A 17,643-nucleotide genomic window follows, 5' to 3' on the forward strand; every position below is an offset into this window, starting at 1 on the left:
CCTTCAAACCCATTACTTCTTCCAGGTTATTTTTTGACTTCAACAAGATTAATTCATTCCAAAAATTTTAGATTGGGAAAGCCATTTAGGCTTTGTTAGACACAATGTGCCACTGAGAGGGGGGGGTGAATCAGTGGTTTGCAAACTTTTCCCTTTTTCTATCCTATGTGTGTATACCAGTTTTTCAGATCTAATGGAAAGAAGACTTACTAGTTAGATGGAAGACTATCACAAATGAAATCACACATAAAAAGGACATCACATAACACCAACATATATGAGGAAAACCCAAGATGGGAAAAACCTCGGTGAGAAATGTTGTTGAAGTCTATTACTCAAATCCAGCCTCACAATGGAAATTTGATTACAATGTTTAGGGCACCAACCCAAGGAGAACTAACCCAAGGAGCACCAACTCCTGCACCGAGCTCCAACTCAGTGAAATTCAATGAACATAATCAATTACAAAAGTTATAGTCTTGTTACAAATGAACTTTGTAACTCTTCTACAAATCTCTCTATTGATTCTCCTCTCTTCAATCCTTTGTCGATTCTCTCCTCACCTTCTCACCGTAGAAACCTTATCTCATTTTGCAACCCACTCTCTCCTATACCTCACTCTTTGTTGCACCCTTGCTGGTTCAGCCTCTTCTCCTTCTTTGTTAGTTCTGCTCTATGTCATCTCTCTCTTCTCTCTACTACACTACTTCTCTCCACCACCGGTCTTGAGAACTTAGACAGATGTCTACCATCTGATTCATGCTAATTCTCAACTTGTCTTCTCTACACTTTTGTATGACTCTTCTCTACCAGTTCTTTCCTTACTAGTATCCTCCTCTCACAGACTCATTTGCAGACTACCGGTTGAACTCTTCAACCCTATTCTCTCTCACATAGTCTCTCCTCTGATACTCATTGAGCACTTGATTGATTTCTTCTCACATGAAGCAACACCCTCTCATTCAGTAGAAACCTTCATCTATTTTGTCTTGCATATTTATAACCTAGTTTTCTTGGCAAAAACCAATTCAAACTTCAGGCAGTTAGGATTTCTTCATTCACCTAAAGGCAAACCAAATCCAATTAGATCTCATGAGATCTGATCTCCTTGATTGATGAACTACAACTCATCAATCAATCCTACCATTGTCATGCCTTCCAGAACATGCCTTCCTCATTTAGCAACCTGCTTTTAACCTGTCGACTGATCTCTAGGTTGATCACCAAGAATGGGTTGGCATTATCCTTCACCTACTTTGATCTAGTCAATCAGTCTATCTTGAATCTTTGTTGTCCATTTGACCTTGATTCACAAACCTCTACTACACATCCTATGAAACATGTAGTCAACATAGATGTCGACCTATTACCATCTATCTCATCACTTAACATTTTACCAGCTCACCATGTTGACTCGTGCATGCATGCTTGCCACATCAACTCTACATGGCACCTTTATCGACATCCATCTTTGTTGGGTCATCTATGTCAGTTTGGTTGGGATCACCGACCAACTCTGTTATCAGGTTCATTTACTAGTTCACTAACCTTATCGGTTATACCCTAATTGGTCTGCCATCACCTTGCACTTGGCTTCTCTTTTGGTGGAGAACCTTTGTTGGTTGCCAAACACATCAGTCCACCATATGCTCATCTGTATCTAGTAGGAGCACATCACTTAGCCTCTTTGCTCTCTTCCCAGTTCTCATACTTACCGGTAGGAACCCTTGATGACACCATGTCATCAACCTTCAATTGCTTCCATCTAAGGGATCTGCATACCGGTTACACTCTCTATCAACAACTGCTCAACCTTGCCTTCTTCATAATCAGCCCAAACCATATCTCAACCGATTTTCCAAGATGGAAAACATACCCTTCCTTCTCTGTACTGGCAACACAACATGTCTACCTTTGTCGATCAGGCATACAACCCTGATCTCATGCACCTAAGGCCACTTAGTGTTTCACCAATTCATCTAGTGTGAGCCTTCAATCACCTACCTTTAACTCTGTTGTTTTATCACCAAGAACTAAGATGCATTTTCATGCATAATAGGAGATAAGCTCCACTTACCAGTGGGAGTGGATCCTTGTCATCTGTATCTGGCATTGCTTCAATGTGGCTTCCCTATTTGAGTGATATATCTTCAAATAGGCACATGTGATCCAGTTTGGACACTCTTACTGTTAGTCTTCTCTTCAAATGGTGACTGGATCTTTATCTAGTGGGATTCCTACTAATTGACATCCACTCAGCATAGCAGCAACCTGTACATAGTTCTCCTCTAGTGTTATTGTGATTCTTGATAAAATTCCGCCTCTTCATCACAATCAACATCGAAGCATCTTGGTCACCCTGCTTGTATACTGGTCATAAGCTTTCCAGTTGGCAACCACTCAATGTCAACACATCACTTACCAGTTGACATCCTCTCCTTACTTTTGATAAACTATAATAGTAACCTGCTTGACTAGTTGTCATGACTGATTGCACATCAACTATTTCCATACCAGTTGTCCTTCTATACCAGTTGACATCAATGACAACACAATGCCAACAATCTCCCCCTTTGGCATTGATGTCAATACATGTAGTATCCAACATACTACATATTCTCTCTCTCCCCCTTTATGTGACCCATGGATTCTCATACATGTAGTATGTGACATACTACAAAATATTTCTCCCCCTTTAACAACAATGGCAAAGGGTACTATGTGCGGGAAAGTGGTGCAATGAAACGAAAAATACGAAATCAAGACTAGTCCACACACCAATGGGACTCTTGGTGAAAGTTATGGAGTTATATTGAATAGCACAACTTCCCAAGGAATGTCCCATTGTTCTCTATCTCACAAGACCCCTCAAGCCAATGCCTTTGCTCTCAGATCACTGAGCAAAGTGACCTAGGGATGACAATCATGATAATGAGGGATGTTTGATCAATCTAACATGAATGCAATCCTAAATGTGCATGATATTAACAAACATCAATTTAAATAGCATGTATATGATGATAAGATGAAAGGATTAGTAAAAGAACTATCCTAACATGATACACTAGCCTAATATGATTATTTATGATAATAGAAATGCTTCTAAAATGTTTATTAGATTATTTCTATTCAAAGAGAGACTAAATGATTGATAAAATGACTAGATATGTTTAGAAAAATGCCTATAAGTGTGATTCTAAAGACTTGGATATGAAAATGGAGGAATAAGGGCTCTATTTATAGGAAAAACAGGGCAATGAAGGGTCAAGATTGGATAATCTTAACAAGGGCTAGGATTGAAAGCTATCAATCCATGTTTACAATTCTCACCAATGAAATGGTGACAATTGTCAACATAAGACTGCTTGAGAGGAGATGTAAGAACTATTAAATGCTTGAGAAGACCTCATGGTTACCTTAGGATGTAAGGGTTAAGGTTAGGTTAAGGTTATCCATTGGACAAAGCTTCTACCCAAAAGATAAACTCTTGTTCAAGGGTTAAAGTAATAACCATGGTCAAAGAAATGAATGCTTGATGAGACCCTTGGACTAGATGTGGGTTGAGTTAGAGAGAAAGTATATAATCATGCAAGAGGGTTGAGTTACCCATTAATGGTTTGGAAGACTTTCAAGGTTAACTTGTTGAAGACATAAAGCATTTAATGGTTTTCAAAGACTTTGAGGGTTTGAGAAGTGACTTCCCTTTGTTTAGGGATGTGACAATATTTAGTAAATGGGTTAGGCTAATTTAGAAGTGATTAGAAGAATCTAGAAGGGGGGGTTAGAAAGGCAAGTGGGAGATGTAGGAGAATGCAAGTGGATGGAGGGTAATTTTAATTAAAATAAATTGCTTTATTTCAACAAAAATAGATGCAACTTGCATAAATACAAGTGGGGGATTTAAATAAATAAATTAGATTTATTTATTTGAAGTGAACAATTTCATTAAATGTAAATTTAACTAAAAAGGGTAGAAAGGGATTTAATTAAATAAAGTGATTTATTCAATTAATGGATATGAAAGACCTAGGTGAATTTAATTAAATAAATTGAATAAATTATTTAATCAAATAGATGAATGTGAATGATTTAACTAAATTAAATTTAATAAAATAGAGAAATGAGGTTAAAATGAATATTAAATATTCACTTAAGAAAGTGGTCATTTTTATACGTCTACATTTTGCCCCTCTTTGAAGTGATTTGTGTGCACATGTTGATTCAAAGAAAATTTTGCTGGATAAGATGTTTGCATCGAGATGTCGATGTCGTGCCCTAGATTTGATAAATGATATTGATGATGCCCCCTCGGGAGATGAATAAAAAAATTTAAAAATTTGTTGATTTGATAATTGTTTTTGAATTGATCGCATTTTTAAATTTTTACTGTGTTGAATGCATTGTTTATTTGATTCATCTCCCAAAAAATGATGTTCGATAGGGTTTGAAGTGAGAAAAATGAGCAAAATACATGCCCCACCTACTAACCCAAGTTGAGTTTTACCCTATAAAAGGTAAAAAGTGATTTCATTTATTTTATTTGCACTCATTGACTTCTTGTGAGAGTGAAATTTGGAGAGTGACAAGATGTCGGTTCCCTATGCTTCACACTGATTCGAGCATGTTCATCGATACCAAAGGCCCGCCACATATGGTCCACCTTTAAGTCATCCAAATTTTGTCCTATTTGCTTTTTGTTTTGTCAATTTTGGTCACGTTTTGAATTTTTTTCTTCGAATTTTCACAGTTTAGCACATCAGGTCTGTCGCTTAGCACATATGATACAATAGTTAGTGTGTAGGGTTTGTCAACTAGGGTAGAGTCTAGGAGTCGTTGGGTAGTGCATCATAGGTTTAGGGTAGCACATAGGATAAAATAGCGCATAAGGCTAATAGGGTAGCACAGGCAGGGAATAAGGTAGCGCGTAGGGTTAACCTAGCGCATAGGGTTCGTAGGTTAGCACGAGGGGTAATTTAGGTAGTGCGTAGGGTAAACCTAGTGCATAGGGCAATTTTTTTAGTGTGTAGCCAAGTTTAGCTAGTGTATGTGTGGCAGCTTAGCACATGGGAAGGTTTTCTTAGCGAGTGAGTAGGAAAATAGCTAGAAAGGAGTGTGAAGATGGCGTTGTGGGGGAAAAATAGATGAGGTAGAGGTAAGGCCCACCCCAACCAAGCTTTGATTAACTTAGTTGACCATGTTTGACCCTATTAATAAATGCTATAATTCAATAGGATGGGCTATGTTAGACAGATAGATTGGTGAGAAAAGTAATTGAACCAAGTTATAAAATCATTTCACCTTGTGGTGTAAATTTTGATGTGTTATGAATTTCAAAATCCTAAAAGATCCACTGATTGGATAATCTTGATCTAACGTATGTCAGCTATATCTAGATTTGTAAAAAATTATTAAGGTGTTGGAAATATGATGCGTATCTTATGAATGGATGAAATTATGAGGATTATGATAATGGCTTAAGTGGATAAATTGGGATATATGAGATATTGATTTGTTAATGTCAATTGTATGCAGAGTGTTTGATGTGTATTCTTATTCATGTGTTTTATATTATATGAGGTTATTCAGAATTACTAATGTGTAATTGAGATATGTAGGAAAATTATCCATGTGACCATGGAAACATTATGGAGAACCAAACCTAGACCTATGTATGTTCATAAAACCAGGGTTTGTCTATTTGGAGAGACAACACCCTGTTTGTATCGTATTTTTATTTGTGAAAGTGAATGTTGCATGTGTGTTAGATTGAATTTATTCATTTGTGTAAATCCAACAAGAGACCAAATTTCATGTGTAATGTTGTAAAGTATTTTATTGTGTCACTTGACACATGTGATTGATTTATGTCTTGATTTTTGAATTTGTCTCTTGGAGGGAGTTGTTTCAACCATATCTTTTTCAAATAATTTAATGTGGTTATATATTCTCCTTGGGTAGAGAATCTTTGGGGTGGTCAACTTAGGTTTGACCCGAAAGTTAACTTTAGATGGGTTTTAAAGGGGTCAAATGGACTCCTAGGGGTAGTTTAAAGGTGTTTCCTAAAGCCCATAAGGTATACCTAAGGGTTAGGAGTAATTTTAGGCATGTGACAACTCCCATGTGACTGTTTAGTTACCCTAAAAAGTGAGTTTTCTAAGATGTGCGAAATTAGAAGGCTTCATCTAGGTTAGTTAACTTTCCTTTTTGGTGAGAGATCCCTTTTGATCTTTTTGGACTTTTTCCTTTTTCAATTTTAGAAACCTGTGAGAACTCTCACTGAGGTCTTCTTAGGCAAGAATGAGAGATTTTGCGAGTAATCACCCACTCTCCATTTTTGGAGACAATGAAAATTTGAAAGAAAGAGATTTGGTATAGGAATTTGGCTAAGGATAGAGAAACAAGGATTGTGGAATTGGGCTACTCATCCTCAACTAGATCTAGCATACCTTTGGGCAGTTTGAAGGTTGGTGTAACTTTTCTTGGTATTGTTTTCATGTTGCATGTTATGTTGAAAAGATTGCTTGTAAGGAAAGGCTAGTTTCTTGCATTTCTTTTGTGAAAATTATCACACGTTATGTCTTTTATTTCTTGTATGCATTCTGTGTTTTGGGAGTAACCAAGACCTCCTACTCTTGGGAGAGAGGATGGTCTTGTGGGTGGTAGAAGTTTGACAACCCTTGAGTGAGAGGCTCTCGCTATGAGAGTGATCTCAAGGGATATTTATGTGACCCTTGCTACATGGCTTGTTTATGCATTTGGGGGCCATAAGGAGGGAAATAAGGCATGAATGCCTTGGGGGGCATAAGGATGCGAGGTTATTATACTTATGATATATCTTGTTTGGCATGAGGTGGATTTGTATTTTTACCATACTTGCAGTCTCCTCAAGGTATTTGGTCCACTACCACCTGTGTAAAGACATCACATTCTGTGGTGTAGTGTAGCCTTGGCTAGGAATATGTTTGTGATTGTTTTTCCCTTGTTTGTTGTGTTTGCATGTGTGTATCCTATCTAGGGCTTGGTTCTCCAAGCTTGGGGGTGGCTACTAGATAGCCTAGGCTGGGAGGTGAGCACTCCATGGTCATGGGCCTATAGAAATGAGGGACTAGTTTGGGTATTTTCTCCCTCTTGTAATAATGTCTATATTGTATTCTAAAAATGCGTTATTCTGTTAATTTATTATTGCATAAATGAAATGATTCTGTTAGATTATTATTGCAAAAGAAAATGTGTATTACTGGAATTAAGTTCCCTATAGTTACTATTAGTAGTATGCATGTTAGTTTTGAAAATAAAAAGCTTATTTTGCACGTTAGTTCCGAAAATAAAGAATTAGTTTATTTCCTATGCTTATCTCTAAAGTTAAAATTAAATAATGTAACATTTATATAGTTGTTGTAAAGTTTATTGTATTCTGGCATTTTATTTATTCGCAGAAAAAAAATCAAAAAAAAAAATCAAGTCTATCTTTAAGGTTTATTTTAATAATTTCTAGATTTAAATAGTGGCCGTTTAAACTTATTTACTTTTGTCAATTCTAAATTATTTGTAGAAAATAAATCTAAAGATTAACTAAACTATCTGATTTTATTTTAGCTGCATGGCTTTTTAAATAAAAAGAAATATATACATTGAATTAAATTCTGATTTCTGTCATTAATTTAAGGTTAAATAAATTATTCAGATTATAGCAACTTGGGTTTTAAAACAAAAAAAATAATATATGGATGCTAAAAAAAGGAAAGTTAACCCTAAATCTAATAAGTATCAAGAATATATGTATATAAATAAATATATATACTTATATGTTTATTTATATTTAATATTTAAAATATTGTGTAGGGGAAAAAGCGAGACTAGGCTAACATGTCCTAATCCTACCTTTTGACACACATTGTGGAATACGAAAGAGCCTAGAGGTATCACACAATTGGCTACTTCTTTTTGTAGAAGAGAGAGCCACGGGCTACCTATTAGGATTTCTATTCCTTTGTTGTAATTGAAAGATAAAATGATACAAGTTCAATTCCTAATCCCAAAGTGCAAGTATGAACTAATAACAAAATTGCAGAATTGAAGTTAAATAATGGAAAGCTGCAAACACAAGGACAAGACAAGAATGCAGATGCATACCCAGAGTTAAAATCTAAGTGAAAATGTTCGGGACGGGGGCGCGGGCGCCACTGTCCTGATACTACCCCTGAAACTACTCCTGAAACTGCTATCTAACAGAAGGACCAGGGCGCCCAGCGCCCCTATCCTGGCAGGACCAGGGCGCCCCACACCCCTGTCATGGTCTTTTGCTCTGAAATTTGGTGTGTTGTTCAGTCTCTGTTTGCTTCCGTCGGATCTGCAACTTGCGGCGTCGTCCGAATCCCAAAACCTGCACTTATATTTGAAAAGGTATGGTGGGCGGCTATATAGGGTTTTGCCTTAGTAAAACCACCGCTTTGGTGGTTTCCACCTCCGCGAATAGCCAAGTTGTATTGTAAAAGTAGTGTGTGTGCAGACCTTGTGTGTGTGCAAGATCCTAAAATGCAAGTAAGCAAACTAGAGCAACCTAGAAAGTAAACCCTAATTGCTTGTACATGATAATGTAAATGCTCCAAATCAAGATGCAAAGTGATCTAAAGCATGAATACAAATGATATGATGAAGCTTATGCATAGACATGAAAACAACATGAAATCATACCCAACCCCAAGGGAGGGGTACAAGCCAATCTTTAGTCGGTGATCCCTTATTGTTCTTCAATGCCTTCAAAGCCCTAAATGGATGAATGAAATTGATGGATGCTTGATGGATGAATGTTGGATGTTGTTGAAGTCTTCAAAGATCTGCTCTTTCGCTGCATAGAAGGTCCTTGAAACCAAAAATTCCCATCCTTTCAAATGAAGAAAGAGAGCTCTTATATATGAAACCCTAGGTCTTAATTTCAACTTTTGGCCGACCCAGAGATTGAATCTCCCACCAATTTCTTGTGGTTAAGCTTTATTTTATGATTGGATCATGCCCCTAAAATTTCGGGAAAAATGTCCGGGACCATGTGCACTCTGGGCGCCATGGTCCCGACAACTTTTCACCAAATTTTCAGGGCCGTCGGATATGATGATTTTAGAGAGAATCCCGAAGTTACAGGTGATTTCGAGATGTTTTCACCCCCGAAATCAAGCCCCCAAGTTCAAAATAGGACCTAATTAGGGTTTTTGATTAAATGAAGCATTGGAGGAATAAAATGAAAGGGGCACACTTTAATGAAAAGGGCCCAACTTTATGATGTGGAAGAACCTTACACCTAATTAATTTGATTAATTAAGTCCTAAAGGGGAAATGCAATGCAAAATGCAAAATGTGCCAAGGCGGGTGCTAAACTAGCTGTGAAATTGTACCACCCTAGCAAGTGCATAATTTACGATGCTACATTTAGACCCCACTTTAGCGGTCATATGAACACTACGTGCATATGCAAGATAAAGTACAGAAAAGTAAACATTATTTGAAAAATGATATATCCATAAGTCTGTCGGATGAAGCCCCCAGTGGCATCTACAGTACTCAGTTAAGAACCACAACCTACAAAACCACATGTTAGATCACAAAATCACCTAATTCTTACTAAGGAAGGTGATGAAAATTTGAGGGTAGATATATGCCCCCCCCTATTTCGGCTTGCTAATTTTAGTGAGTTGAAACAGGGTATCATGTTTACCACTTCAAATTGTTAAAGAATATTGATAACAAATGCTCACAAGAAGATTTGATATGAGATAAAAAACTAATGGAGAATCATTTGGTAAGAAAGAGGACTAAATCTCAATTCCAACACAACAAAGAGTGTGAGGATTTGAGAGTTCTCTAACACAAGATGAAGGATGTAAATGGAAAGAAAATGCAAAGAGAAGAAAAGAAAGGAAAAAAGCATGAATACACACATTGGTGATCCATGAAAAGAATAGTGAGAGAGAAAACATGGATTTCTCGCCCCTAGATGTTGTCTAGGTGATCCATGGGAAAAAGGACATGGAAAACTAGCCCCTAGAGTCTGTCTAGGTGATCCATGTAAGGGAGGAGAGTAGGAAAATATAGCCTTATGCCGCTAGTTCCACTCAACCTCGTGCATGTGTGTGTAAGGGAGGTTAGAAGCACCTCATAAGAGTCTATGCCCAAGTATGCTACAACCTGTATATGTAGATTACAAAAGCGTGACATCAAACTCTAAGAGTCTGTGCTCTGGTTGCGAGAATAATCACCTTGCATAAATGAAAAATGGAGACATCTCGCTCTAAGAGTTTGTGCTCTGGTTCCGAGAATGACCCACTGCTCAAAAAGTGTAATGTTTATGTCATAAGCAAAGTAGAACAAGGATACCTACCTTCATCACAAAAGAAGATACCCCAAAAATGCAACAATGTCATAGATCCAAGCAAGAGAGTTTCTTACTCTTTAAGCAAGGATAAGATAGTTGAAAAGGGATATCTTGTAGTATGTGTAAAGGAGATCCTTAGAGGAGAAGAGATCTGTGTAAAAAAGACACCTATCCCTGAGAGGAATTGTCTTAGACAAATATAACATTTTCTAGAATAAGACAAAGAAGAGAATAAGAATGCAATACTTCCTTCTTTTGCAACGTGAAAATGATTCTTAATGAAGGATGACGCTCTTTTTAACCCAATTGGGAGAGTGAATTCATTATGGATGTATTTTACCAACTGCAAAAGAGGTTGTAATCAAGGACTTACACCTCGTGTAAGAGAGAATCCTTGAACAAACAACAACAAATGCATACAAGGAATAACATCAAGTAATAAAGTTCACACCATCCACGAAATAGGAAAAAGTGGATCCTTAGATAAAAATAAGGAAAGATCATTGCCTCCAAGGGATAAGGACAATGAGAAGGACTTACACAATCTTCTAGGGAGAGATTTAGACATAAGCAAAATGTACTACATACTCACATGAGTTCATGCAAGCAAGACATTAGTGTATGTAAAATGCTCCTCACAAGAAGTGGGTAGGATAAGAAAGAGAATACACATCTTCTCCCATATCTACGAAAAGAGAATTCTAAAGCAAAGATGATCAATATTTCCACACTATTACCCCAAAGGGAAATTTTAAACATAAAAAGAAGAGATGTATGAAATCACTCTTGTCCCCATAGGAACAAGAGATAACATAGAAAATTAGGCTATTATGTTGCTTCAAAAAATATGATTGCACTTGAAATTGTACCATCATGAATGACAATGAGCCCCCAGTAAATGAGCTACCAATGTCACATAATGATGAGCAACATAATAGCCATTAATGTTATTTAAAGACATGATAGACTAAATGAGGTATTTGAATATGACATGCTAAATGCTCAACTATAAGTGAGATCAAAAACATGTATAAAGTGGTAAAAATTGAAGAAGAAAAGTCACAAGAAATCTTAGAAGAGGGATGAGTGTAATTTATTAGAGCCTTATCCCTGGAGGAAAGGACTTTATGATGAATAGGAGATAAAGATTCATAAGTGGATTTAGAAATTTGAGGGGAGTCATAAAGAGATTTGTTCATCGCCAAGATTTCCTTATGAGGGGAATGAGAGTTGATAGAAGTAGAAGACGATTTGGTTGAAGTGAGATCATCATCACTACTAAATATAGCATTCACACTGAGAGATGGTCTTTTAGATGCTTTGGTGGGCTTAGAAAGATTATATCTAAGTCCAAATGAATATTCATGCCTATTATGTTCTAAAGGAACTTTAATTCCTTGTTCATTTGCACCACAACCATTTCCACTATAGCCACTCTTAGCCAAAATATGGAAACCACGACCATAACGATTAGCCATTTCAGAAAGAAAAGGTGGTTTTTCATAAGACAAAGAATCAAATTATTCAGAATTAGAGGTGTGAGGAGGAGAAGTTTGAGAAGCGGCCACAAAATTATTGCTCATAGGTTCAGGTAAGACTGATTGATCTCTAGTTTCTTCCTTCTTTTTAACTTTAAGCTCTCTAGGAGGAACCCTATACTCACCTACAAAGGTGGGATTAAAATCAAGAGATCCCCAATCGTCTTCTGCGAGAACCTTCTCAGGATCAAAAGCCTTTTCATGTGTAGATTGAAGTTGAGGAGAATCTTCTTCAGGAACTTCAGACTCATCCAAAGAATTTTGATTATCAGAGGGTGATGATTCATCCATAGGTGTCTTGTTTAACGAGTCATCACTAGAAGAGGAAGGCTTAGAAGAACTCCCTTTGGAAGTAGATGTTTGAAAACAAGCTTGAAAATTAGTATCACCTATCAAGGTATATGTCTTATTATTATAAATAAATTTAACTTGTCTATGCAATGTAGAGGGGACAGCTTGCATATTGTGAATCCAAGGTCTCCCTCATAACAAGTTGTATGTTAGATTTCCTGACATAACATGGATAGGAGTAGGCAAAGTGACAGGTCCCACTGTGATGGGTAAGGTGATAATACCTAATGAAGACTTAGCCACATTATCAAAGCCTCGAATGGGATGAGAGTCAGGCTCAATAAGGGATGTATCCACATTCATCTTATGCAATAGATTAATGCTACACACACATTAAGGCCAGAACCATTATCTACCAGTGTTCGTCTTATAGCAGTGTCATTTATGATAACCACAATCATCAAGGGATCATATTGATGTTGAATTTCGCTAGTAGGCAACTCATCTTGTGTGAAAACAATTTGAGCTTTAGGATTCATCATAGAGTTATCTTAGGAGTGCAAAAAGAATCATCAGCATAACCACCTTGGACCTCTAAGATAGGCTTATTCAAAGGTTGAGAATTTTGAGAAGGAGAGGCACCTTGGATAGTGAAGAGAGGTTTGTTAGGTGTTTCATTCACACGTATCAAATTAATTGAGGATGGTTTAGAGGAATGAACAAAAGTGTTGGAAGAATTCTTGATAGTCTTCTCTTGCACTAAAATCTTATCACAGATTAAATCAATTTTAGGAGAGAGACAAGGGGTAGGCATTGATGTTCCAGTAGGAAGAGTAATACTAGGAAAGGTCATATCATCCTCTATCATCAAAGGATCTACATGGGGAATAAACTCTCTAGGAGAAGGATCAACATTACCCTCTAAAGTCTCACTTTTGAGATGGAGATCTTTGAAAGAGATGTTAACCATCTTGTTTTGAACTAAGGTTTCCTTATGAGTAGAACCAAGTTGGGGAGAGGGAGATTCTTTATTCTTAGAGGGAGAATGATTGAGATTCAAGGAAGGTGAGAAACTATCAAGGGAGTTTTCAATATTGATTTCATCCCCTTTGGCTAGGGTTTTCTCATGGGGAAGAGAATAATCTACACCTTCTTCTAATGGTTCATCCCAAATAGTGAGGTTGTTGAAAGGAGTGTTTGAAGTATTGTCAATTTCGGGAGAGGAGATAACATTGTTTATTAGTTCCTCATCCTTAGGAGGGAGAGCATCAATAGATGTGTTAAACTCATCCTCTTTCCTCAAAATATGTTCAATATGATCTTTAGGGGAGAGAGAATTAAGGAAATTTCTTTTTATTTCATCTTCTTTCTCTAAGGGATGCTTATGGGTAAGACAAACTTTAGGAGAAGGGTAAGCATTTATCATTAATTCATCATCTCTAGTGGGAATTTTGTTGGAAAAGGAAATGCCATCACTAGGAAATGTAGGGATAATGTCATCTTCTTGCACAAAAGGATCCTCATGAAGGGAGCGTTTTTTAGGAGCCACAAAGTCATCAAGGGCATCATCCAACAAAGCATGATCATATCTATTAAAAGGTTTATCTTTTGATTCAAAAGGAGATATCTCTTCATAGAGGGGATCATTGAAAACAACCATGTTACTAGATTTAGTGGAAGAGTTGATAGGAATGTACCCTTGAGAGGAATCATTCGACTTATCTTTCTCATCACAACGAAATGGCATAGTAACAATGTTTATGAGTTTTTGGTAAAATGAAGGTTTGGTATCTTTAGGGTTCAAAAACTCATCTAAAGCTTCATCTAACTCATAATAAACATAATTGCATACATCGTCACAAATATGAACATCTTGCAAATAAAAATCTGACATTTTGAAATAAAAATTGCATAAAACTTAAACACACAATGCAAAGAAACAAAACACACTCTTTCTTTTCCTTCTTTTTTTTTTCTCTTTTTCTTTATGAAAATGAAACTTAAATGAAACACGCTAAATCTAGATCTAGATCTAACAAATGCAATGCAAGAGAAAGCAATAACAAGATTCACATCGGGTTCACCAAAATGTGTAGGTGAAAAAGCGAGACTAGGCTAACATGTCCTAATCCTACCTTTTGACACACATTGTGGAATACGAAAGAGCCTAGAGGTATCACACAATTGGCTACTTCTTTTTATGGAAGAGAGAGCCACGGGCTACCTATTAGGATTTCTATTCCTTTGTTGTAATTGAAAGATAAAATGATATAAGTTCAATTCCTAATCCCAAAGTGCAAGTATGAACTAATAACAAAATTGCAGAATTGAAGTTAAATAATGGAAAGCTGCAAACACAAGGACAAGACAAGAATGCAGATGCGTACCCGGAGTTAAAATCTGAGTGAAAATGTTTGGGACGGGGGCGCGAGCGCCACTGTCCTGATACTGCCCCTGAAACTGCTCCTAAAACTACTGTCTGACAGAAGGACCAGGGTGCCCAGCGCCCCTGTCCTGGCAGGACCAGGGTGCCCCATGCCCTTGTCCTAGTCTTTTGCTCTGAAATTTGGTGTGTTGTTCAGTCTCCATCTGCTTCCGTCGGATCTACAACTTGCGGCGTCGTCCAAATCCCGAAACCTGCACTTATATCTGAAAAGGTATGGTGGGTGGCTATATAGGGTTTTGCCTTAGTCAAACCCTCGATTTGGTGGTTTCCACCTCCGCGAATAGCCAAGTTGTATTGTAAAAGTAGTGTGTGTGCAGACCTTGTGTGTGTGCAAGATCCTAAAATGGAAGTAAGCAAACTATAGCAACCTAGAAAGTAAACCCTAATTACTTGTACATGATAATGTAAATGCTCTAAATCATGATGCAAAGTGATCTAAAGCATCAATACAAATGATATGATGAAGCTTATGCATAGACATGAAAACAACATGACATCATACCCAACCCCAAGGGAGGGGTACAAGCCAATCTTCAATCAGTGATCCCTTATTGTTCTTCAATGCCTTCAAAGCCCTAAATGGATGAATGAAATTGATGGATGCTTGATGGATGAATGTTGGATGTTGTTGAAGTCTTCAAAGATCTGCTCTTTCGCTGCATAGAAGGTCCTTGAAACCAAAAATTCCCATCCTTTCAAATAAAGAAAGAGAGCTCTTATATATGAAACCCTAGGTCTTAATTTCAACTTTTGGCCGACCTAGAGATTGAATCTCCCACCAATTTCTTGGGGTTAAGCTTTATTTTATGATTGGATTGTGCTCCTAAAATTTCAGGAAAAATGTCCGGGACCATGTGCACTCCGAGCGCCATGGTCCTGACAACTTTTCACCAAATTTTCAGGGCCATAAAATATGATGATTTTAGAGAGAATCCCGAAGTTACAAGTGATTTCAAGATGTTTTGACCCCCGAAATCAAGCCCCCAAGTTCAAAATAGGACCTAATTAAGGTTTTTGATTAAATGAGTATTGGAGGAATAAAATGAAAGGGGCACGCTTTAATGAAAAGGGCCCGACTTTATGATGTGGAAGAACCTTAGACCTAATTAATTTGATTAATTAAGTGCTAAAGGGGAAATGCAATGCAAAATGCAAAATGCGCCAAGGCGGGTGCTAAACTAGGTGTGAAATTGTACCACCCTTGCAAGTGCTTACAATTTACGATGCTACATTTAGCCCCCACTTTAGCGGTCATATGAACACTACGTGCATATGCAAGCTAAAGTATAGAAAAGTAAACATTATTTGAAAAAGGATATATCCATATGTCTTTTGGATGAAGCCCCCAGCAGCATCTGCAGTACTCAGTTAAGAACCACAACCTACAAAACCACATGTTAGATCACAAAATCACCTAATTCTTACTAAGGAAGTTGATGAAAATTCAAGGGTAGCTATATGCCCCCCCCTGTTTCGGCTTGCTAATTTTAGTGAGTTGAAACAAGGTATCATGTTTACCACTTCGAATTGTTAAAGAATATTGATAACAAATGCTCACAAGAAGATTTGATATGAGATCAAAAACTAATGGAGAATCATTTGGTAAGAAAGAGGACTAATTCTCAATTCCAACACAACAAAGAGTGTGAGGATTTGAGAGTTCTCTAACACAAGATGAAGGATGTAAATGGAAAGAAAATGCAAAGAGAAGAAAAGAAAGGAAAAAAGAATGAATACACACATTGGTGATCCATGAAAAGAATAGTGAGAGAGAAAACATGGACTTCTCGCCCCTAGATCTTGTCTAGGTGATCCATGGGAAAAAGGACATGGAAAACTAGCCCCTAGAGTCTGTCTAGGTGATCCATGTAAGGGAGGAGAATGAGAAAATCTAGCCTTATGTTGCTAGTTCCACTCAACCTCGTGCATGTGTGTGTAAGGGAGGTTAGAAGCACCTCATAGGAGTCTATGCCCAAGTATGCTACAACCTGTATATGTATAGTACAAAAGCGTGACATCTCGCTCTAAGAGTCTGTGCTCTGGTTCCGAGAATGACCCACTGCTCAAAAAGTGCAATGTTTATGTCATAAGCAAAGTAGAACAAGGATACCTACCTTCATCACAAAAGAAGATACCCCAAAAATGCAACAATGTCATAGATCCAAGCAAGAGAGTTTCTTACTCTTTAAGCAAGGATAAGATAGTTGAAAAGGAATATCTTGTAGTATGTGTAAAGGAGATCCTTAGAGGAGAAGAGATCTTTGTAAAAAAGACACCTATCCCTGAGAGGAATTGTCTTAGACAAATATAAAATTTTCTATAATAAGACAAAGAAGAGAATAAGAATGCAATACTTCCTTCTTTTGCAATGTGAAAATGATTCTTAATGAAGGATGACACTCTTTTTAGCCCAATTGGGAGAGTGAATTCATTATGGATGTATTTTACCAAGTGCAAAAGAGGTTGTAATCAAGGACTTACACCTCTTGTAAGAGAGAATCCTTGAACAAACAACAACAAATGCATACAAGGAATAACATCAAGTAATAAAGTTCACACCATCCACGAAATAGGAAAAAGTGGATCCTTAGATAAAAATAAGGAAAGATCATTGCCTCCCAAGGATAAGGACAATGAAAAGGACTTACACAATCTTCTAGGGAGAGATTTAGACATAAGCAAAATGTACTACATACTCACATGAGTTCATGCAAGCAAGACATTAGTGTATGTAAAATGCTCCTCACAAGAAGTGGGTAGGATAAGAAAGAGAATACACATCTTCTCCCATATCTACGAAAAGAGAATTCTAAAGCAAAGATGATCAATATTTCCACACTATTACCCCAAAGGGAAATTTTAAACATAAAAAGAAGAGATGTATGAAATCACTCTTGTCCCCATAGGAACAAGAGATAACATAGAAAATTAGGCTATTATGTTGCTTCAAAAAATATGATTGCACTTGAAATTGTACCATCATGAATGACAATGAGCCCCCA

The sequence above is a fragment of the Cryptomeria japonica genome, chromosome 1, assembly GCF_030272615.1.
Source record: "Cryptomeria japonica chromosome 1, Sugi_1.0, whole genome shotgun sequence".
Taxonomy (NCBI): domain Eukaryota; kingdom Viridiplantae; phylum Streptophyta; class Pinopsida; order Cupressales; family Cupressaceae; genus Cryptomeria; species Cryptomeria japonica.